Source organism: Acyrthosiphon pisum, chromosome A3 (genome assembly GCF_005508785.2).
Source record: "Acyrthosiphon pisum isolate AL4f chromosome A3, pea_aphid_22Mar2018_4r6ur, whole genome shotgun sequence".
In the NCBI taxonomy this organism is placed as follows: domain Eukaryota; kingdom Metazoa; phylum Arthropoda; class Insecta; order Hemiptera; family Aphididae; genus Acyrthosiphon; species Acyrthosiphon pisum.
In genome coordinates, this window is record NC_042496.1 from 33,170,299 (window position 1) to 33,194,618 (window position 24,320).

The 24,320-nt window shown below is 27.4% G+C and overlaps 1 protein-coding gene across 7 annotated transcripts in view; it reads right to left on the reverse strand.

Annotated features, from left to right (window-relative positions):
- The window catches only part of LOC100167625 (calcium release-activated calcium channel protein 1), a 76,783-nt gene that overhangs the window by 36,180 nt on the left and 16,283 nt on the right, over positions 1 to 24,320 (reverse strand). For 2 of the 7 annotated variants that reach the window (XM_008186185.3, XM_001952351.5), the window contains exon 1: positions 19,123 to 20,225. The exons of the other annotated variants lie outside the window; for them this stretch is intronic. The gene's annotated coding sequence lies outside the window, so the exon portion shown is untranslated. Of the gene's footprint in view, positions 1 to 19,122; positions 20,226 to 24,320 lie in introns of those variants that run through there. 7 annotated transcript variants of the gene reach the window in all.

Here is a 24,320-nt window from a genome sequence, read left to right on the forward strand (position 1 = left end):
TATCGATACTCAAAATTACAAATTCCATTGAAGCAAATCACAACAGATAATATTATAACGTTAACAAATTAAAAACGAATTCGTTGTAATTATTATAGGTCGTAAAGCTCGGCTTTGGGAAATGGGAGAATTATTGAATACATACAAAAAGAAAAATTCATAATATAATACCTATAAAATAAAATACACTGAAATTTAATATGGTGTGATAGTAACCAGTAACCACTATAACCACTAACCTTGTGTTAAAATGTCAAGTGAAAATACTAAAAACTACAAATCTCAAGTATTAATATAAAAATAAACCAACCATAAATATATCATGTTATGGTAATTAAATCTCACGACAATATTATAATATCGTCATAAAATCATAAATTCACCGTGAATAAAAATAACTTGAACGTTAAACAATTAATATATTCGAGGTATTATTTAGAATAAATAATTAATAAGAATTTAATGGTATACATTGATATATTTACAAATACGAATATTAAAATGGTATAATTCTGAGTTTGAAACTCGAAATTATTGTTCATACCTAATTCTTGAAATTTAAAATTAATTAACCTAAACACATAATATAACCTATTGGTAGGTAGGCACGTGTTAGCATATTACAACATGAAACGCGATTGTAAAATGTACACTATCCAATTATAATTGTCCATATTTTTTACAGCAGATTATAAAAAGTGCATGCCTATAATAATATGAATATTTATTATGTTTCTAAATATTATTTTATTTTGTTATAACCATAAACTTTGCTTTTTGTTTAGTAAATTGTCGAAATTTTTTGACAAAATTCCATACGTTTTCTCTCTATAGTTTTTGTGTGATTAATTTCCAGCCAATTCAATAAGTAGGTAGATACTGACGTAATTAAACGGTCGGGCACTCCTATTCAAAAAATTGATAACAACCAAACAAAAAGAACGCTTATCCTTGTAATACCAAATATACATTCTTCGCGCTGCTTATTGAATCTAAAATGTGATGATTAAGTATAGTATTTATTACACTTTAATAACCCACGTATAGCATGTATAATGCATCTATCTAACTGCGCAAACGCTGTACAAATTTCAATTTATGAACGATGAAAAAATCGCTTCTCTATACTATCTAACTATGTATAGAAAAATGACGTAATTTTTTCCATTGAATTGTTCTTGGTTATAAATTCCAAACTAGCTCTTAACTTCATTAGATATATGAATATACCGGATGATCCATTTAACGCAAGACACTCATTATAATTTATATTTCAGAAGCTATATGAACGTTTTTGGAAAAATATTTTTGAATATAATTTTAAAGTTAAAAAATAACATTTTTATTATTTTTCAAATTTTAACTTTTCTAATGACAACATAAATACTTATTAATTTATTATTAAATAGTTTATGAGTTATAAGTTATAACTTTAAATTCTTATGCCTTATAAATCATAACTAATATATTATTTGTCTAAAATGTAATATCAGGATATTTTCTGTTTCAGAATATACAATTTGAAATGTAAAAACTATAACGATAAAAAAAAGTAAAAATTTTGTTTTATAATGACTTAAAATTATGTAAAAGAAATATTTTCAAAAAGTTTGTATTTTCTGAAATACTTGGTGTCTTACGGAATGGATCACCCCGTATATTATATTTAGTATGTGTGAATTGTGAATGCTACAGCAGATGACACGATACTGATATTAATATTATTTTCTAAATTTTGTTTCGTTTAAAATATAAAATTAAATGTGAATTATGAGGTTTTAATAATATACCGGGTAGCATTAAATGGTGGTATATGTTAGAACAAATCAGTAATTATTTTGATTGATATAAATATAATACGCCGACGCAAAGAAAGTCGATGATATTTTTAAACTCACAGTTAAGTTAATTTTTTTTCCAATTATAAGTTAGTAGATTAATGAAATTAATTAAGTTTCAAATTCAGTTTATAAATATCATTAATAATAGATGAGTTAATTTTCAAACAAACAAAAAATTGTTCATAAATTGGAAGTATTAAAATATAGGCAGTGGTGGATTTAACGATCGTTTAGTTGAGAAATTCCGACGGGGCCATTGTTTTGTTCCGGGGGCCACTTAAATTACAGCGAAATGGTTTTGTAAGTTTGTAACATTTGTCACGACTTCCGGTTAAGTTTTGTAGATGGCCACTCTTATATATAGTTTTGTCGATTATCGTTTCAATCTTAAATCCGCCACTGAATATAAGTAATAACTATGACTTGGAGAAAAAATAATAATTCGATATAATGAAAGTGAATGGAAAATATGATGGAAATGAAAATGTATGAAAATTCAAAATTATGTTAACTAACATGATGTACGCAGCTAAGTAGTTTTGATTATTATTTTCTATTAACTAAGGGCATCGTGTTTCCGTCGTGTATTTGACAACGATCTTTGAACGGGCATTGAATATAATAATAATTATTGTTCTCTTATACCCTCTGTCCTCCACCCCAAAACTAAATTGTGCCCAAAATCACCATAATAATTATAATTCAATTACATTTTTGAAAAAAAAATAATAAGTAGGTATGGGTTTTTTAAATTATATTGTGCAGTTATACTAATGACGTAACGTCGTCGAAAATGAGAGTAGGAAGTATAATTTATTTTCTTTATTGTTCTGTAACCTTACCTATATAAAATATTAAAAACTGTGGCAAAAGTAAATATAAATACAAATTAGGTCTCAGATAATAGTTCTTAGCTCTATATATATATATACACGCGAGTTATTTATAAATGTATTTAAGTTCTATATAAGTTATCCTTATCTCGTACTAGTGTATTACCAACTACGTCAAGCATTTCGTAGTTTTTTAATTGTTAATTACAATCGGGAATCCGAGTTATCTCGGTTTGGAAACGCTTAAGAAAATATGTAATTTCATACCAGAATTATTGCAGTGATTATAATTATCATTAACATAGGTACTGTATGTCTGTATATTTGGATAATTATACATTATTATATATTGTTAGGTACTACTTATACTATTAAACTTGGCCACCATAATTTAATATCATCGATAATTATTTTCGTAATTTACGATGAGTAGAGCTTGTACTGTAGCTGGTACTTATAACCGTAATTGCCTATACTGTTGTAATAATTATTCGTTGATTGAAAAATAATATATATTTTATATGATAATTATTCAATTAACTGATTTATTGACGATAAGTGCTTAATATTATATTGTAAATGTGATTAAATCTAAATATATTAACTAATATTAGTGCATATTAAACAATAATCGTACACAATAATATAATCTAATATTTTTATCTTATATAATTTATTAATAGTACTTATGTATTATTGCATATTGGTGTGCGTAAATGTGTATGTGACACGGTGATAAAAGCTCATAAACTATAGCTGTATATCTAGAAATATCATAGTTGAACCGACCGAATCTTTAAATTATATATTTATATGATAATAATATAATATTACATAAAATATGTGTGTTGTTGAACAAGTAAAAACGCTTGCTTTATACAGTCCTTTCTTTTTCCGGAACACATATTATTTCATACATATTAGAAACAAAAATTATTATAATAATTAATAAAAGTATTGATTCCAATGATAATAGTTATTTTTACATAATAAAAAAATAATTCTCTTATGTTAGCGCTTGAGTCACTTGGTAACAAGCTCATATTTCTACAATACGACATTTTTGTAAACAGATTATATCATTTACTTAAATTAAATAACTTTTTTAACTTTTTAGAAAACTTTTCTGGAAATTTCAATGCAGAATAATGAATATTAAACATGTATTTAATATAATCTATAATCATTTCAAATTTAGTTGAGTAAGGCAGTGAAACCCCGTAAAAGGTTTACACTCATCCATATACTTAAAATTCTTATAATTCATAGCTTAATTATTAACTATTTTACCTACAGATTTGAAATTCGATTATTATTTAAATCCTCAGAAAAATACTCTACTCCGGAATACATGACATTTAAAATGTTTGGTCATGGTAATTGTTATTTAAAAAAGTAAAAACTGTTGTAATGACTTAAAATTATGTGAGAAAAAAATCGTCTTCAAAAACTTATAAATTAACCGAGAAAATTACTGTTTAGTGTTAAAATATAATCTAACCTTGTGTCATTATTTTACGCAATGGCCAATACTGCTCTGACGTGGCCGCAGAAGACGTGCATAGTTATACACTTTACAAGAACAATACGGTTAGAACAAAAAAAAATCTGCGTGCAAGTCATCCCAGTACAATATAAAAACATATCCGCCGCTCTCGCACGCGCTATCCTTTCTTGTATTATATCCTCATATAATAATATAATTGCATTGTTTCCCTCCTACTTTAACCTTCGGGTCGTCATCGTTCGATTATTAAAAAATTGATATTTTCTATATTATGCACCTGAGACCTATATAGCTATAATATAATATGTAGCACATACATATTTATATGATATAATATGATCTCTGATAATTATTATGGCGTGAAAATATATACCTATTAGAGCCTGGATTTCAATGCAAAGTAAATTATTTTCTATGTACTTTCTAGGAGAGTGCATTCAATTTTCAAAGTATTTAATTCGTTTCATTTTAAACTTCAAAGGGGGAACTTTTATTTTGAATTTTTTTACGTTCTTCCGTAACAAGAGCAATTTATTAATTTCCAGTGCACATATTATTACGAGCTTTTAGTGTAAAATAGGAAGTTCATAATATTATATCAATACATTTTGTTTTCATAATAATAACTGCTTTAATAGTTTTTAAGTATTACTCATTCGTACCAAATGTCAATCGTTCTATATTATGTATATGAAAGCGATAACGTCTTAATCTGTCTTTAGCGATTTCCAGATGTGATGTAGTCTAGTCGGTACTCAAAAAATTAACAAATAATTAGTCAGTTAGATATAATATATAAAAATGAATGTATGTGTGTCAGTGTGTGTGTCCATGTTACCATGGCAACCAATTATATATTATTTTGAAATTTCTGATGGAATGTTTTGTATATAAATGGTTGCCATGGTGATCTGTAAAACATATTATTCATATAGAGTTGGGCGTTGGCAATTTTAATGGACAACGAAGTGAACGGGATCAGATATTTTTATATACATAGATAGATTATACCTTTGAGCAGAGGATAGACTAATTTTAAAAGGAAGAGGTCCAACCCCGGGAGGTGCTCAAACAGGGATTTTGATATTTCATATGGACATTTTTGTTTATAAATGGTTGCCATAGGTTTTGAAGCTATTATAATAATAATTATTGGTTGCCGGGAAACGAAGTGCACGGGATCAGCTAGTTATATAATATATATAATATAATAATACGTCGCAATCATATTTATTTCTAGTATACAGCGTGCCTAAGTTTAGTCTTTAGTTTTTTAGAGCATTTAAATTCATATAATTAATTATATATTATATACTATGCCTATCCTGCATGACGGTGCCCATGACAAATTAGATGCCTTGTGAATTAATCTTAAACTTTGTTAGGTAAATGTAAGCTACACATATTCTTAACACATTCATTTGGGTGGTTTTGACCAAATATAAAATACAGGTCTAAAATTATATCCAATTATAACTATTAATAACAATAATAACAATTTTATTTTTTGAAACAAAGGGTAACGCTCTAAACAATCGAAAAAATATTAATTTTACGTGAGCCAACAAATCTCAATGTGAGCAGCCCCTATTTAAAATAAAAATAAAAATTATTGGCTTCGAGGTGCACATCCTCGGGTTTAGGGATTACCTATGTACCAATTATCAGAGCCTGGGTGTGATAAACTTGGCCGTGGATCGCTTACACACACACACACACACACACACATTGCCTTTTATTAATAAACATACAATACTAGCCGAATTACCCAACTTCACCTGTGCATAAACAAATTGTACAACCTATTGAATTTAACTATTTTATGTATGTGTTATTTTAATTATTAACATGGTTTTTTAATTACTTCGTACGCTTTGAGTTTGTAATGACTAATTTGCATATCATTATTTATTATATTAGAAATTTAATCGTTAGTTTCTAGAATGTAATATATTATGTTGCGTTCAAAACCTTGTTTCACTCGAAAAATCTTTTTGTAGGTAACACAATTTTCTGTCTTATTTAAATATATATTTTTTTTATACTTTTAATTATAATAGTAATATAATATGTAACCAATGGCAACCATCTAAATACACAAAATATTAATTAATAATATTCTAGATTCCTGAGCCAAAACTAAATTGATGTGTGAGTTATCCTATAACAAACTATAGGGGTTGAAAAAACTACAAACACTCTCAGAGTCTCAAGTAATCTATTGATATAACTTTAATTGAAAACGATGCAGTAGTTTCTGAGTACATAGAGGATAAAGAAAAAGACAAACAAACAATGAAACATTAATTTATACATATATAATATATATTATGTATATATTTGGATATACGTTATGAATGATTACATAAATGTCACATTGGCGTGTAAAATTGTATGAATAAAAATTACATACCACGAGCGTTAATATAAGCAGGTCATTTACATTTAGGTTCGTTTACATTTATACAAAGGATTTATATTTTTATTATTTCTCCAGAAAATCATATTCTGTGTTTTTGACGCATTCGTGTAATAGGTATATTAATGTACATAATTTATGAATAATAGTGTGTAAAATAATTAATATATACATTTAGTGTTAAGGACTTCTAGCATTTGGGACTTGGGTGATTTTCTTTTTTGAATATTTCCATTTATGCAAATAGGGGGCTTGAGAGGACTTAGACATTCCCCTCTATATAAAAAAAAACTATGTCAAGTCCCTCCAAATCAAGTCCTCATCAATTAAGGGTGTTCATAATACGCATTGATATTTTTACGCATGTGAAATAGCAATTCGCCCAAACGAAATTTAAAAAAAAATAAATTTAGTGTGAGTATTAATTTTCTACTTTATAATATATTTATGGTTTGCGTGGTTGTTAATCTTGAAAATAATTTAAAAACAAAACTGTTATAAACATAAATCTATTAAAACATTTAAAACACATATACGTAAATATTGTTATTCAAATGCACGTGGAAATAAAATATACAATTGGTTCTAAAAAAAATATTTATATGTTATATAGCTAGATTTAAGAGTTAATAATATTTTTATTATAATTGGGTAATAAATAATAATAAATTGATCTCTTTGAAACTTATTTTTATAGTTAAACACTTATTCGTGATGTCATAATGATCTTTCAGTTATTATAATCCCATCAGTTATCAAAGTCAAGGTCGATTTACGTATTTAAACACTCGTATATTTTGTATACCTAAACACTATACATATAAAAAAAATAACACAATTGAGAAAATGAGTAATATCACTAAAGTTTCAGATTGTAATTTATTGATGAAATATCTCTGAGTGTTTATTTATTATATTTAGATAGGTATATATTTGACATAGGTTATAAAAGTATAAAATTATATATAGGCACAATATAAAGAAAAAGCTTGACGTAGATACTTAAAAAAGGGTTTTTATTCTCTTGAAATATAAATTAAAATAATTTGCACAAGTAAAAATTAATCATTTATTTTTCTTGTAAACAAAATATATTGTTTTGCAATGAAAAAAAAATACAATTATATAGTATAGACTATAGGTATATACCTACTATGAACATTTTTGTTTTTGATAGCTATGATATTTTGACCAAGGACACGCGGAATGTGATTATCATTGTTCGAACAATAATAATTATAACGCTCAAAACTATATGAAAAATAATATGAAATCATGAACACTTAAAAGCACTTTTATTTTAATAGTACGTAAATTAATTAATTTAAATAACATAAACTTAAATTAAAAATATACTTCTAGAATTCTAGCCATACACATTCAAAGCATAATTAATATATTATATTATATATTGACTATCTGCCTATATGTGATGTGTTTTTAAACCTATGTAAATATGTAACATAATACATTATTATTATAAAATATAAACGATTGACATGACAGTATATTGAAAATAACATTTTCACCGGCCAGAAATCTATTATTTATTATTATATTTTCAATTTTCTACCCATGCAGGCTGAATGTATCAACGATGATTATATAATATTGTATAATATAGACGTTTACATATAAATGCTTCAATATTATATTATTGATTATTGTTTATATTTAACAACTGATAATAATACATTTTCCTATTGTAGTTATATGGTTTTTTATAAACACGTGTAAAATGTGTGTGAAAATACAAATAAAAGGTTTTTTGATGGATAATATTTTTATATATTGAATACTATAAACGTTGTATTATACAACATGCATATTGTATAATATAGGTCTAATGGATGATTTTCTGGCGTATAAAAATTAAAGCAGATAGGAAGGTATTGCGGAAACATATTACAAAGCGCTGTGCCAAAACAGAGGAAATGGATAGCTAAAGTTTAAGGGGTTGTAATGGGTGAAAGTTTTTCTATGGCATGACGAAACATTTTATTGTAAACTTCGTGTATAGACGTGCTCAGAAAAAATTAAACGAAATAAACAAATACTGCAAATACATTTGCGGTAAAACTAACTCCTCTGATAAATGCGTAAATAATACATTTACTAGAGAAACTTATCATGAAATAACCTTATCGACACAATTAGAGAAACAGCTTTTTGTGTGCGTGTGTGCGGGTGGGGGGGGGGAGAGAGGTTGTAGCCCTTATTAATCATCGTGGATATTTTCCTTTCACCCTACTAAGTTGGTATATTGTCAAATTACTTAAAATAAATATAAATTTACATTAACATTTATCCAAAATGCAGATTTATAAAACATGTATCAATTATTTTTCCTTCAATAATCATTAATATATTTAATATTTATTCATATCCTTATTGTTGGAATATTTAAATGTTCCTACTTAAAGGCCATATTTTCAACTATTTAGATATATAAGTACAAAATCAGCTTAAAAATTTACAGCAAAAAAAATTTATCATTTAAAGTAAAATAAGTTGGTATCGTCACAGCGTCCACTCAAATCGTGCAACAACAAAATATCTAAGCATTATCCAAATTCGAGAAACAATTTGCAGCATATTCGTGCTTAGCCAATTGTATGCAACCTTATTGAAGAAGAAATATTTCATGCCTTATTAATATATATTTGAGGGGGGGGGGCAATTATGGAAATAAAAATAAGCAAATGGTCGAATTACAATATTATAATATATTTGAACGTTTTTGGTGATATAATATTATCGCACCTACAATATTTATGACAATAAATTATATATCATATCTAAAGACATCGAACGCAGGTAGGTACAACAATATAATAATTGTCACCGTGACGTAAATAATGTATCGAATACATAATAATAATATATTATGGTTAATAATTGATTTTACTATTATTAATAATTACACTATAATAATAATTGCGGAATATTATACAAATGTGTCCTCCGATCGCGTACCTATAAATGTGATGACTGATGAGTAAACACGCCGTGTTCTTGGACTGAATTATTCGGAAACCGACCGCGCTTTGAACGCCATATATAATCATATATAAATATTAGATATACAATGAGTTCCGAAAGAAAAAAACATATCCTTGAAATGGATTTGATAAAAACCTACAGATTTCGATATTTACACCCAATGCACAGTTTCATAATTTCTAGACAATGCGCGTAGACGGGACAATTACTTTTTTTGTTGTCGATTAAAACGCACGCAAATGGCAAAAAGGATTTAAATCGCAAATTTGTGTGCGTTTTAATAATAATTTTTTTTTTAATAAAAGTGTGTTATAATTCGACAGATATTAAATTCAAAGTGGAATCCAATCACAGTACAAGTATTGGAGGTAAGCTGCAGTCTTTAACATTCAATTATTTTTATATAATTAGTAGCTATCTCATTGGGCGTTGCTCGAGCCAAAGATTTAGTTTTTTTTTATAAATATATTCGTAAAAAAATGTATACACCATATACCTCCTATTCATAATAGTAATATAATATGAATCCAAATAATGGCGACCTTATAAATAAACAAAAAAAATATTCTTTTTCGTGAGCTGAAAAAATCATAAACGTGCTCTTTTTTAACTATAAACTATATAATACCCTCTTAATCTTAAGGAATCTATAGGTATAATATTTTATTGAAAAAGAATCAGTAGTTTTTGAATCTATTAACTTCGGGTAAACCTACGCGGGTTAAGAATATATCTACTATCTAGTTACCAAATATCAAAACTATAAGTTTAAAATTAAAATTATTATATTATTATGTCTGAAAATAAATTTATTTCGGAAAATAAATTTGTGTGTGGGCTACCTTTCAGCTACCTACCTATATGTAGAGGTTGAAAAAATAAACTATAAACACCCTCAAAGTCTCAGGAAATCTATTGATAAAACTTTTATTTAATGCGTTCGTAAAGCTACTGGAAAACTAGGTACAGTTTATAAACCAACGCGGATAAAAAATATAGTGACCAAATATCAAAGCTATAGGTATGTGAATGTAATTATATCAAATCATAATAACAATTATCTATATTTTATTATATAAAAAATGGTGTCAAAAATGTATAGTAATTTATCAATTGAAAACAGCTGGGCCGATTTGGTTGATTCTTTTTTTTGTGTTTGTAAATGTGAATACAAGGTTTTTATGAAAGAAAGTTTTAGGAAAAATTCACCGGAAAAGTAGGAAATCTGGATGTCAAACGTACAACAGTGGCGACATCTGTCCAGAAAAAAATAAACTAAATAATAAAAAATTTAATTTATTGTTGCAGATTAAATAATAATAATAATGTATTATATATTAGTTGCTATTGGTTAATCGGGCATGTTTGTTGATTTGTATCATTATGTTTTGTCAATATATGAATAAATGAATGTTTGGTGTGTAGATTAGACCGGGAAAAATATAGGCTAATTTAAAAAGGGTTAAATTTGGTTTTTTTATTCATGGGATTTTAGTACGGTTAGGTTAGATTAGGATTTTGTATTATTTGATTATATTAATCCACCGTAGGTGAATTAAATAAAAACGACAAACTTCTAATAACTTTGATACTTTAGAGTTAAATCATACACTTGCGTACAAACAGCACGGGGTCCACGATCTACAACAGGTAGATTGCCTACCTGATAATATACTGCTACGAATCAGAATTTTTATTCCGGCTAACGGAAAAGTTAAGATAAGTTTTGAACACCATAATTATTATTATTATTTATTATTTAGTATTATATTGTTCCTTGTTCATGAAACAAATGTTAAGGTAGTTAGTTCATTAGCCTAACTTAACTAAGCCTAACCTAACTTTATAATATAATATACGAAGACTCAAAGTCACATGAATTTAAAGCTTTAGTTCCGGGTCAAAACTAGTATGCTATTAAAACTGATCTGCCTAATCTAATCGACTTGGAAGAAATACATTTTAAAATATGTGAAATCTGTATTTGTCGATCCAAACGACCAAATAAATGTTTTAAATAAATCTCTTATAGAAGTATTATATGATAATAGAGCACCCATTAATACTGTAGTCTAGCTACGTATATAATGGAATTTAATAGGAACATCTCATAATATTAATAATATTTGTTGCAATAACCGCGGGTTTGTAGAATTCGGTCCCAAGACTCGAAACGTCTGCTGAGCGCCCAAGTTCACATTTCCCGTATAGGCGCCTATATATTATTATAATATACATGTCGTATGCTATAATAATATCATAATTCTTCTATTCTGTGTATTAATATTATATACCTATAAGGCATGCAAAAACGCACGTGAATTCATATAATTACACTCCGACCCGTGGTCGGTCGCGCCTCCGCCGCCGTTGTGAATCAGACACTGTATAATATAATATATCATAATATAATAATATGTACGACAGAGCATATTAATATTATTATGTATCGCGTAATGGAACTTGCGAAAGAATCCGGTTTTTGGCATGCGCGCCAAGTAGAGAGCTCGCGCAAGGAGTCTTGAACGACTTATGGGTGGCGAAACGGCCTTCGACAATTCGACTACATAAACACATACATACATACACATTTCATGATATATATATACACACAGAGAGTGCGTGCACCCGAGTAAACTTGTGTGCGAGTGAGTGAAGAGGACATATGAGAGAAAGAAAGAGATGTATATAAATAAAGAAAACAGAATTATTCTCAATACGTTATTTGCCGACGGATCCCGGCGAACGTTGAACCTGTCATAGGTACTATAGTAATATATAGTATATTCAATATTGCGTATATTGTGTTTAAACACAAAACTAGAATATATCAGACGCATATAGAAACAATACAACGATACACGTTATTATTAATTATTGTTTTTTAATTATTAATTTTATAAGTTCTAAGTGCCTAGTTAATACCTAAATTACCTATGCTTGAAGTTTTTACGTGTAATGCCTGTTGTATGAATTTTTTCCATATCCTAACCTAATTTAAAGCTGACGAACCCTCTGAGCTCGAGCTAACCGATAGAGAACGATTCCAAAAATGTGCAAAAAAGTGAAGATTTTAACAATTGTTAATATACACAGGTACTGCACGATGATACCTCAAATTTCATATTAATTATTCACACGGTTCAGCTATTTTTGCAAAATTTCTGTACGACATTGCCATTACATTTGTTTGCTCTCGTTATTATAAATTGTAGTTTACAATAATAATATGTATAAAATATAAATGTATTATATTATTATTTAAAAGTAAAAAGTACTTAGTCACTAGAACTTCGTGTTGAGTATTTTTTTTTTTATATACTAGCTGTCCCACAAGACCAAAGATTCATTTTTATTTAATATATTTATAAAAAATTGTATATTACCTATATCATATACAGTGAAACCTCGATAACTCGAAGGAATATCTTCGCCCCTGCATTTCTATAAGTACACAAGTTTTTTTTATAACTCGAATTTTTTTTCACCCCTAACCGATTCTAACGGTTAAATGTGAACAAAATCGTTACCTAGATATAATTTGACGTACCAACCTAACAAAATCCCCGAAGTATGCAAAAAAAAACTAAAACCAAAATATGCTAAATAAAATGTTTTTTAACAATCTGTACTTTAAAACGTATTTATACATTATGCTGTCTTACAACATTCAATACGAACATGTAATTGATAAACATGTTCTTAATTCTGCAGGACTAATAATATATGAATACATATTTATATCTACATGGAATAATGCACTTATGAACGATTGTGCGCATGCGGCTCTTATAGTTGTAGTCGGTTTTCGTACGATAATGTGCAAAGGTTTATAATAATAAGTATTAAAAAATAGACACATTAATTCGACACAAATAAAGTATTAATAGATGATTTGAATTAAAAAATGAAGTACTTATTTCGTTCTTAAATTTAAAACTCAAGTTTAATTTTTATTGTGTGCGCAGTTTTATAATATGTTTTACTAATATTACTATAGGAACAAATGTGCAATTCAACGATTGAATTGCAATCCATTGACAAAATATATCTGTTAATGGTTTTACCGCATACATTTATATCATTATTTGTTCCAAGAGTAAAATTATTTTATTTTTTAAATACCTACTACATTGAGTAACCAGTAACGGTAACAAAATATGTTTTGTTGCATAATGTATAGAATTTATACGCTCAATGAATGACAATTTTTACGTTACACATTATTAATCCTACATAAGTTAGATTGGTACGTTTAAGTTACTAAAAAATCGGTAAATAAGTGTGGATGGTGTAGTAAAACGGATGTGATTAAATTAAAAGCTAATAATAATCCGGACAAAATATTAAATTAAGCTGCCATTCACATTAAAATTAAAATTGGAACATTTTAAGCCGACAAACAATGTAATACATGTGCATTTATAATATAAAAAGGAATGTGTATTATAAATATTGTATTTATGTAATATAAATATACTATTGTATTATATATTATAATACATACATAATAGTAGGTATACAAATATACAGCTGAATCTTTTACTGATTTGTTATTGTTGTAATGAAAAATAAATGTTTTACAGTATAGTTAATTAATATAATTCTTATAATATATTATGATCATAAAGCACAGGTATAACTGTATTATTAGGTAAAATGTGTAGTGCATTTTATTGTCATTGTATTAAAAACATAAATGTAACAACAACGCTAATATAAATGTCTTATAAGAAATGAAACCACCATTTTCATTTATATAATTATACGAAATTTCTTATAGTAACTAGGTACTTATACGCACATTACAAATGTATTGAGTACTTAGTATTGAATAATTTTGTCATATTTAAACAATGGACTTAAAATTTTAATAGCTAATAAAAGTATCAAAGGTCAACGTTAATTAAAAATTAAAAATTTAAACATTACATTTTAAATATTTATTTATTAATTTGACTAATGAGTAATGACTAGAGCTTAGGTGCATCATGACAACAAATTCTACAAAATAAATAACATTATAATAGTGTGAATTCACTTAAATGATGTAACTATTTTAATACTAAGGAAGATTCCCCTCAGACTTAGGTTTCCAAAAAATACTATACTAAAATATTTAGAAAAAAATTATTCATATTGTACTGAAAAATGGTTAAAAAAATACTTTTGCTCAAAATTGTCTAATTACGCAAAAACTTTAATTAAATACCTACTGATTATTCATAGAACATATTTCAATTACAAATAAAGAATCGTACATTTTAAGAGGGTTTTATAATTTATTCATTGTTAAATTAATAAAATATTAACTATAAGAATATATCCTATACATATACACCGTTTAATTATATTTAATTGAATTCCAGATTTAATCAGGAAACCTAATTACAGTTTGTTCACGTATAAATAATACATTAATCAATTAATATAAATTAATCACCTATATTAACGATGTAGGTACTATCGGCTATTGTTAAACACTTTACCTATGGCTATATATACAATAAAATACTCTGTAGTCGGTAATGATTTAACGTAAAATAATGAATAGGTATTTATGACGTATACATACGATTGAGGTAATTGTTTTATACTATTATTATGCATTTGTATTAGAGAATATAATATTATGACTCTTATCTTACGGCTTAACGTAAGGGTAAATAATATAATATATACATATATATGGCTACCTAGTTGGTACCTACTAGGTAAATGATTATTAAAAATATATATATAGATAGTTAATCAATATAAAGTAGCAGTGTATTACATAATAACGTCCGGATAAAGTTTAACAAGATTCTAAAAATTATATCGCCTGAATGATATATTCCTGACCTACACATCATACATACAATTTAAATAAATCGTATAATATACGGGGTGGTACATTTAACGTAAGGCAGAAATTATTTTAGAAAACACTTAAGCTTTTTTTAAATAACTTTTTATATAATTATAAGTCGTTACTGGTTACCAGTTCCCGGATGTGTTCAAACAAACCGTACCCTACCCCCACAGTAACAGGTTAATGACCTCAGTTTTCGAACCTTAATTTAAAAAAAAATAATTATTCTAATTTTGGATTTTTTGATATTATTGCTATTAAAGTAATTATTTATTTTACTATTACAATAGGTTGAATTAATTTTTAACGAAACATAGTATTTGAAGATGTAATTTTTTGAATAAAATATAATAATATATACTTTCAAGGTACGTCAACAGTTTTGAAATAACGTGTGTCGTACGTTGAATAGATCACCCAGTATAATGAAACACAGACATTCAGTGTATACTAATATTGTATGTTGTAATTTAAATTACCTATACGAATAGTGTAGGATTTGTTCATAAATGGTTTAAATGTAATCATATTATATTTGTAGTCATACGCCAGTTTATGTCCTATTGTCCTCTAACCGTAAACGGTGGATACACGTGTATTATATCGTTATATCATTATATAAATTCATAAGTACCAAATATAGCCATGGCGTCCACAAAAATCGTTTATAATTTTTAAACATTTTTTTATGAACTTATCCATATTACGTAAAAATTAAGATAAGAAGGGACGGCGGTAACGTATACGTTATAATATATTTTAGAATCACTATAATTCTCCGTTCTTCTGTCTAGAATTTGAAATCGATACATGACGCAGTATTTTTTTCAGATTTAAAGTCCACGTCAAACATGTGAGATTGTGTATAGTTTTACTGAAAACTTTTTTAAATATAATTTTTTTTTTGATTTAAAACGGTATGTTTAATATAAAAACAAGTAAGTACATTATACATTGCATTTTTAGGGCATAATATCATTTTATAGTTTACCTGTTATATTATTATAGTTATTATAACTGCACGCGTTGTTTGAAAATCATTCGCATAATCGCATATTACTCTAATAATTCGACTGAATTTATTCTACCAGCTACTAGATATTATGCCATTATAAACCACCTATTATACAATTGTATATAGATGACTATAATATTATAAACACACACAAAATATATAACGGCTCACAGTTTTAGAATTACTTAAAGCGGCGGTGGCGGCTTATAACATAATACGTACGTATTATAAGTAAAAGTTTATCATGTACGGTTTTTAAGTTACGCAGGGCGAGACATTTTACGAGTTGAACTCGCCACGGAAATCGATGAGTGAAGCTTTCTCGCGGAAATGGGAGGGATGCGTATATATATATATATATATATATAATGTAACAATATATACAGAGTTTTACCTCTCAAAATCAACCCGTTTTGTTATACCTACGCAAATTATTCGACGATTAATACAGGGGCGTCATTTCAACTTTTTTTTTGTTGGTGTCAAAATGTTTGCAGGCCATTCAAATTTTTAACCAGGCCACATAGAAAACATTTTTTTTTTTTTTTTGGGGGGGGGGGGGTTAATTGGGGGATAAAAACTGTAGAAGATTTTTATTTAATATGTCACTTATATTAGTATGAAAATATTACAATATTGTAACTATTTTTGAAGAACTTTGTGTAGGTACTTTTAATGTATTTATTTCACATTGTGGATACCAGTGTACAGTAGTATTTACACTTGGTAAATCAATTGGGGTATAAAACACTTTAATAATATAATAGTTAATACCTAATCGAACCTAACCAACACATTTTTTCCCTCTGCATAATCAAAATATATAATATAGCCAGCTTAATAAAACCAGAAATTCATTTTATGGGTAACAAAACATTCTTGGAAATTAAACATTAGTAGGTATCAACAATACATTTTTTTTTCATACTGAAAAAATATAGGCTATATAATATAAAACACTTAGGTATATTGGCGCTTATATTTATTGATGACAGGCCAAAGAAGACGTTTAAAAAACAGTTGGTGCAAATGTACACCCTGCAGCCCCCCAAATGACGCCCCTAGATTAATATAGTATCTCCCCTCCCCCCACGACACAACTACGTCATTTATTTGATTCATTCAAATTGCATGTTGCATGATGTTGATGTATACATTAAGTGTTTGGGTTTTCAAATGCCCGGGGGTATGGGGTAAAGTAGTCGTAGTATCTTGTACCCTCGAAAGTCAGTATAGATTTTATTGGCTATAAGTTTTTGTTCATACTTATTTATTTTTTATATTTTTTAATTTATCGGTTTATCCAAGAACAAGATTATCGCATTATTATTTTTTTATTTAATCTATATATATATACAATTATTATATATAGATAATAGATAAAAATAATTGAAATCTTAAAAAATATTTTTATGTGGAGGCATCTATATATTATTTATAAATATTATAATACACGATTTATATCGTTTATCACTATTCTCAGGTTTCACTTTAAATAGTTGACTGAAACAACTAAATATATACGGATTAATCAGATATGTAATATTAAGTGTAAAACCTGGCACCTGCTTTGAAGCGTATTTATTAAAAATATTTTTCTTTTTTTTTTACATTTGCAATTGAGTATAATTAATGATATAATTTATATTTATAGGTAGCTTAAAATTTAAAAATACTTCTATTATTTTAATCATAAGGTTTGATTATTGGTCAAACTTTGTAAAACTGGATCATCTGTACATATAGGTATTAGTGTATTACACATTCGAGTGCATTTACCACGGGAATCGGTCAAGAGCTAAAAAAGTAAATCAAAAGTAATCATTGTAATAATGTTCATGCGTAGTTGATTTTAAGATTTAATTTTTCTTTTCAAATATACTTGTAAAAAACTTTACATGCCTACCATATTTTTAGAATCTTTTTACAATGATATTAATATGCTTATAGCTGATAGAAGTTGAAGCATCTTTGGCATCTAATATTGCAGTTGTAATTGTCTTTATATATATTTTGAAATGGTAAAATTAAGCATCCTCAAAGCTTTTGCCTTTGGAACACCGGGACAGACATTTAAAGTACGGAAGTTTTCCGTAAAAACGGGACATCTTTCTACCTTAAATTTAGCGTACATAATATTAATATCGTGTTTACCTATTTATACAAATATATATTATATATATATATATATATATATACGAACAGAGTGAAATAAATTGTTAAATCCCTTCGAATACACTATACTTAGGGTTGTCATTCGTTCCGATTTCTAAAAACGAATACTGTGTTTAGGTAATTACCTAACAACTGATGTGTAATGTACTAATGTGTGCTTACTGCTTCGTTAAAAATTAGAACACGTTTTAAAACAAAATACATTGGCAAAATAGTAGGGAAATGTATCAATTGTATACAATATCACTGAAACGTGGGCTGATATAGGATGGTCGGATACTCGGGTATAGCTATAGTGTGTGAATCACTAAACCAGTTATTACCATCAACCTCGTGACTTTTTTTGAATAAATGGCAACCCTACGGTTGCTGCTGATATATTATAATACGCAGGGCTTGTCTGTCACAGTCGTCATCACCCACCTCTATGGCTCTATGGGAAATTGATCGTATAAAGTCACAAAAAAAAACTCACTTATTATTCGTCGTCATCTGCTGCAGGCTATGAAATACAACGTTCGACGGTAAACGGTTTTATGTGTATGTTATGAAATGATATGATATGATATTGTCGACCGAATCAATGTTGGAGACGGATCATCTTATGGAGTATTACTTTATACGTTTATAATAATAATTTAAACGAAAAAACGAGAACGTTAAACGGCCCTAGCGATTCCCGTTTGTGTTTCAGTCACGACGAATTCATACAATTTCGCACACAACGGTAATAAATAATAATTATAATAATAATAATATCGTCCACAAAGTACGTCGTTGATGCTCGTACACCATTATATACTGCAATAATATTATATTATTATAATATGTTATACGCACGTTTGTGCGTCTTAAATATAGGTACAGCGTTGCACAGCAGCCGCCGGACGTCAATTATAATATGGATCTACGCGGCGTGCGTCTGAGATTTCCTATATACTATCGATTTATAATATTTTGTTGTAAATACGTGGGCTGTAGGTAATGATGATAATGACAAGGAGGTTAGATACAGATGTGAAACTCGAGTGGGAAATGTTCGTTAAATGAAAACCAATTGGTGAATAATTATATATAAAAAACATGATTTAAACGGTCTTCGTCTATTATAAGTATTTAAATAATGTTACTCGGGTAGCGTTAAATAACAATAATGTTATTATTATTTTATAGGCGTCGAAACGGTCTGCACCACCTGCAGCAGAACCATGACCTCTTGTCGCCACCAATTGACTCTAATAATTCACAGGTCTATCGTTAATAATAATTGTACACTATATTTAAACACCATAATATACTTTATACTCGGTGCACATCATGCCCGTGCCTTAATAATATTGACGCGAATGTTCGCATAATATATAGATGTGCCAAAATACATTATTACATATCCAATACATTATATGGACCCACGCGATACGTCTGCAGCATCAATCAAAATTATTGGCATTCATTATACATTCATTACGTTTATTTAATTTACTAGCTGAACCCATGCACTTCGTTGCCCGTAAAAAATAGCAACTCTTAAAAAAGTTATGATTGTTAAACTTTTTTTAGGTGTAACTTGCTGCAGTAAGTGCAACTCAGCCACCCTGGTAGGCGATGTTCAATAATTTGATTTGACAAGCTTTTACCTGATCTGCCATTTATGTTAGTAAATTAAACTAAGTAGTATTTACCATATTTTTAAATTCTACTGATTTTTTATACTACTTAAGGCATGAATGTTCCCAGTCAGGGTGACGCAAACTTAAATGTAGGGTTTAGTGAAATTATTTGATATATTCTTTATAAGAAAAAACGATTTCATGAAAAATATATTATTAATAATGATAATATTATTATGGAACAATTTTTTTGCTGCAAAGAAATGAAGAAAACGACCACTGGTCTTGAATCTTGACGCGTTTAATATTTTTGATTCTTATCTTAAATTATTAAATTTATCTTGGGGATCTTGTTTTAGTATTTGTATTAATGGCGCTAATAGAATGTTTGGTTCTATAAAAGGTTTTGCATTAGCGGTAAAAAAGTGTAATAATTAATAATATACTTGCAGAACGCTGTTTTCTTCATAGAGAACAATATTAGTGGCGAAAACTATCGGTCCTCAGTTAAAAAATGATCTTGATGATGTGATAAAAATGGTAAATTTTATGAAAACGAGACCATTAAAATCACGACTTTTTTTTATTTATTATGTGAAGCAATGGAATCACAATTTACTAAACTTATTTTACATACAGAAGCATTCGATGGCTATCTCGTAGTAAAGTTTTGTCAAGAGTACACGAGTTAAAAGATGAACTTATCGTGTTTTTTCCACTTGAAAATGTACTCGAATTTTGTGAGTTATTGCCGAACGAAAAATGGTTGGCAAAATTATCAGTATGCAAGGACCAAATTAAAATATATTAACATCATGTAGTAAATTATTTACTCTTAAAGATAAATTAAAATCTGGAAAAAATGTGTACACAAAAATGTTTCCTTCATTTTCTGTGACACAATAAAATTCCGAAGTTATGACTTTTGTGATGGAGCATTTAACTGTCTTAGAAGAGAGTTTGGAAAGTATTTTCCCGATTTAGATATTTCTGAATATAATTGAATATAAATTAGCTATTTGATAAAAATATAAGTTTAAGTGAACTCAGCCTTGAAGAAGAAGAGCTCGCTGAAATACGAAACAATCGAATTATTTTATCTAAATACAAAATTTTTCCATTAAATAAATTTTGGATTTATGTTGAAAAAATGCTCACTAAAATTGGCAAAAAAGCTCTAAAAATATTACTGCCGTTTTCAAAGTTGTATTTTTATGAACAAGAATTTTCCACTCATTAAAGAATAAATGAGAGTATATCTTTCAACTATTCGAACACGAATAAAAGATTTATGTAAAAAAAAAGTTCAAGTGTCACTTTAGTTCCATAAGTTACATAATTTTTAATTAATCTTGATAATCAAATAATATTATATAATAATAATTAAAAATAAAAATATATAGTTAATGTTCAATTTAATAATTTGTTTTATAAAATATAATATGTGTATATACCCACTACTTTTGTGTATACTTAGGCACTTAACTAAATATAACTGAAGTAAAAAAATATAAATATAAATACTATACTAAGATATATTACCATTGAGTATAAAGTATATAGCCAATAGGGTACCTCCAGATTTTTAAAAAATAACTAAGGTATCAAAAAAAGATGGGAACCTCTGACTTAAGAAGTGCCCTGTGGAGGAGATACAAACTTCTGCAGTGTTTTAGATGAGAACCGTCTTTTTTTACTTATAAATTATAATAATTATATTTAGAAGATTTTACGTACTTATTTAAATAAAAATTATTCGAACGAGTAGGTTTTGAGTTAATTAATTTTGTATACCAAGGATAATAGGTCTGTGGGGCCATAGTGATATGAAGATTTTATTAATTAATATAAATCCATCAACGTTTATAATTTGTAAAAATGGTCCAAGTATAATAAAATATAAATACTACACATCCAACATTACATAGGTATATATATATTTTTTGTTGAACTTGAGCCTGGCAACTATAATGGCATTTATTTATAAGGATTATGGACTATGGTTGGTTGGTAGGATTGATACAGTAAGGTTGTTACTGCAGTTACGGTAGGTAAGCAATACGCGTGTATATGTGCATGTGTATATGTGTCATGGAAAGGTTTTTGCTTCTACGAACCTGGGTGATCGCCCATCCGGGAACTAGTAACAGCGGACATTACTTACTCTCAGCTACATCACGTGACTGATAGCAGCCAACGCGCCAAGCCAAGATACTACATATTATGTTTTACATTTTTATAAAATCATTTTTAAAGACCATTTTCCTTAGTTTCAATATTTTAACAACTGAAAAACTATACTCATTCAAATTTTTAATCATATAATAATATTATAATATGTAAATATTATGTACCTACTTATATCAAAATGTTTAATAATATTATCTACTAAATAATTTGATGTTAAAAAGGGAGTTCTCATAAGAAAAACAGAAGTTTGTATCGTCTTAAACAAAATCTCAAGAATTTAAAAATATTATGGTGTTTTAGTAAATTTAAAAATTCCAAAAATCAGAATATGAATAAATTCATTATTAGGTAATGAAAAAATGGGGGTGTTTATGCTTGGTGAATCACTCTGTAGACATCAATATTATACATTACTGTTTAATGTTTATTATCGTAAATAATATTTATAATGTTAACATTGTGTTAACCAACTGATTCGATATTACTGAATGAATCGTTTTGTTAGCCCCTTACCTATAATTAAACCATTTTTTAAATATACAAAATTTTAAATTAATTTTTAATACACCCGTATATTATATTACAGTAATTTCCATAATAGATTTTCGAAGTTGATTTTGGAAATGTTTATAATATAGTTTAAATGATTAAATGTTTTTTTTTTTATAAGCCTTGAACAGTTGAACATAGTTTCTGTAAAATAAAAAACCACTATCCCCCGGCGATACTTGATCAGTCCGAATCCAATAATTACACTCTACGATCACCAAAGTGATTTAATCGTATTTATTTCACATAAACAGCTTTAATGATTGTACAAGTAAAAATCTTAATCGAATTGTAAGTCAAGTTTTACAAGCAGCCTCAGATTTAAATCTAACCTTCTAATATTTTTCACGACTTTAAATTAGGAATCTATCGCCACAAAATTTAATATTTCTGTTTCTACTCAACATAATATCATACGAAAATGAGTTTTTATATAGAACAAGAATAAAGCAGTTTTGAATTTTGACTTCGGTGATGAATTAAATAAATTAAATAACATATACTACTATACTGCCATATAAAGTAAATATGGCTCTGTTGCTTTAAAAATTATCTAAAAATGTATTAATTCAAAACTGACACAACTTTTTGGTGGTAAAATGAAAAATTATATTAATGTGGTGTTCTTGTTAATATTGAGCTAATTTTTTTTTAATATTTGAATGTATAAACAACTCAAAATTAATTAATTTTGAATTATGGCAGTCTTGTTCTAGAAGTGCAATTTGTGTGCTCTGATATGAAAAAATATGAATTTGTAGGTTAAATGAAGCATTCGTTAAAAGGTTTTCACTAATAGACACAATGACTTTTAGTCGTCGGTTGTACTACCTATTAAAAATATAGTTTTCAATAGTCAAAAAAATATAAAAGTTTAAAATACATATATTATAATATCTAATAATTTTAATAATTAAAGGAATAAAACGCCTTTATATGTGACACAATGAAGTATGTTATATTGAAGAATTTAAATTCAAATATTATTCATTTGATTAATAACAAAAAAACAGACAGAAATACCGACATTGTTAATAATGTAATAATAAATATATTATTATTATTAAAAACATCGATGACTGTGGTAGTGTGGTCAATATAATTTATTGTATACCTATAATGATAAATAGTGGCGAAATCGTATATTAATCCGTAGTCCCATGAACAACTTTATATCATATTAATATATTATAGTACCCTAAGGGAGTGAAAGATATATAATATACATTGCGTTCCTAGAAATGTGATGATGATAGGGTCAACACTCGACACATAAGGATACGTTATAATATCTACTGCAAAAATACATTTATGACCGATGGGT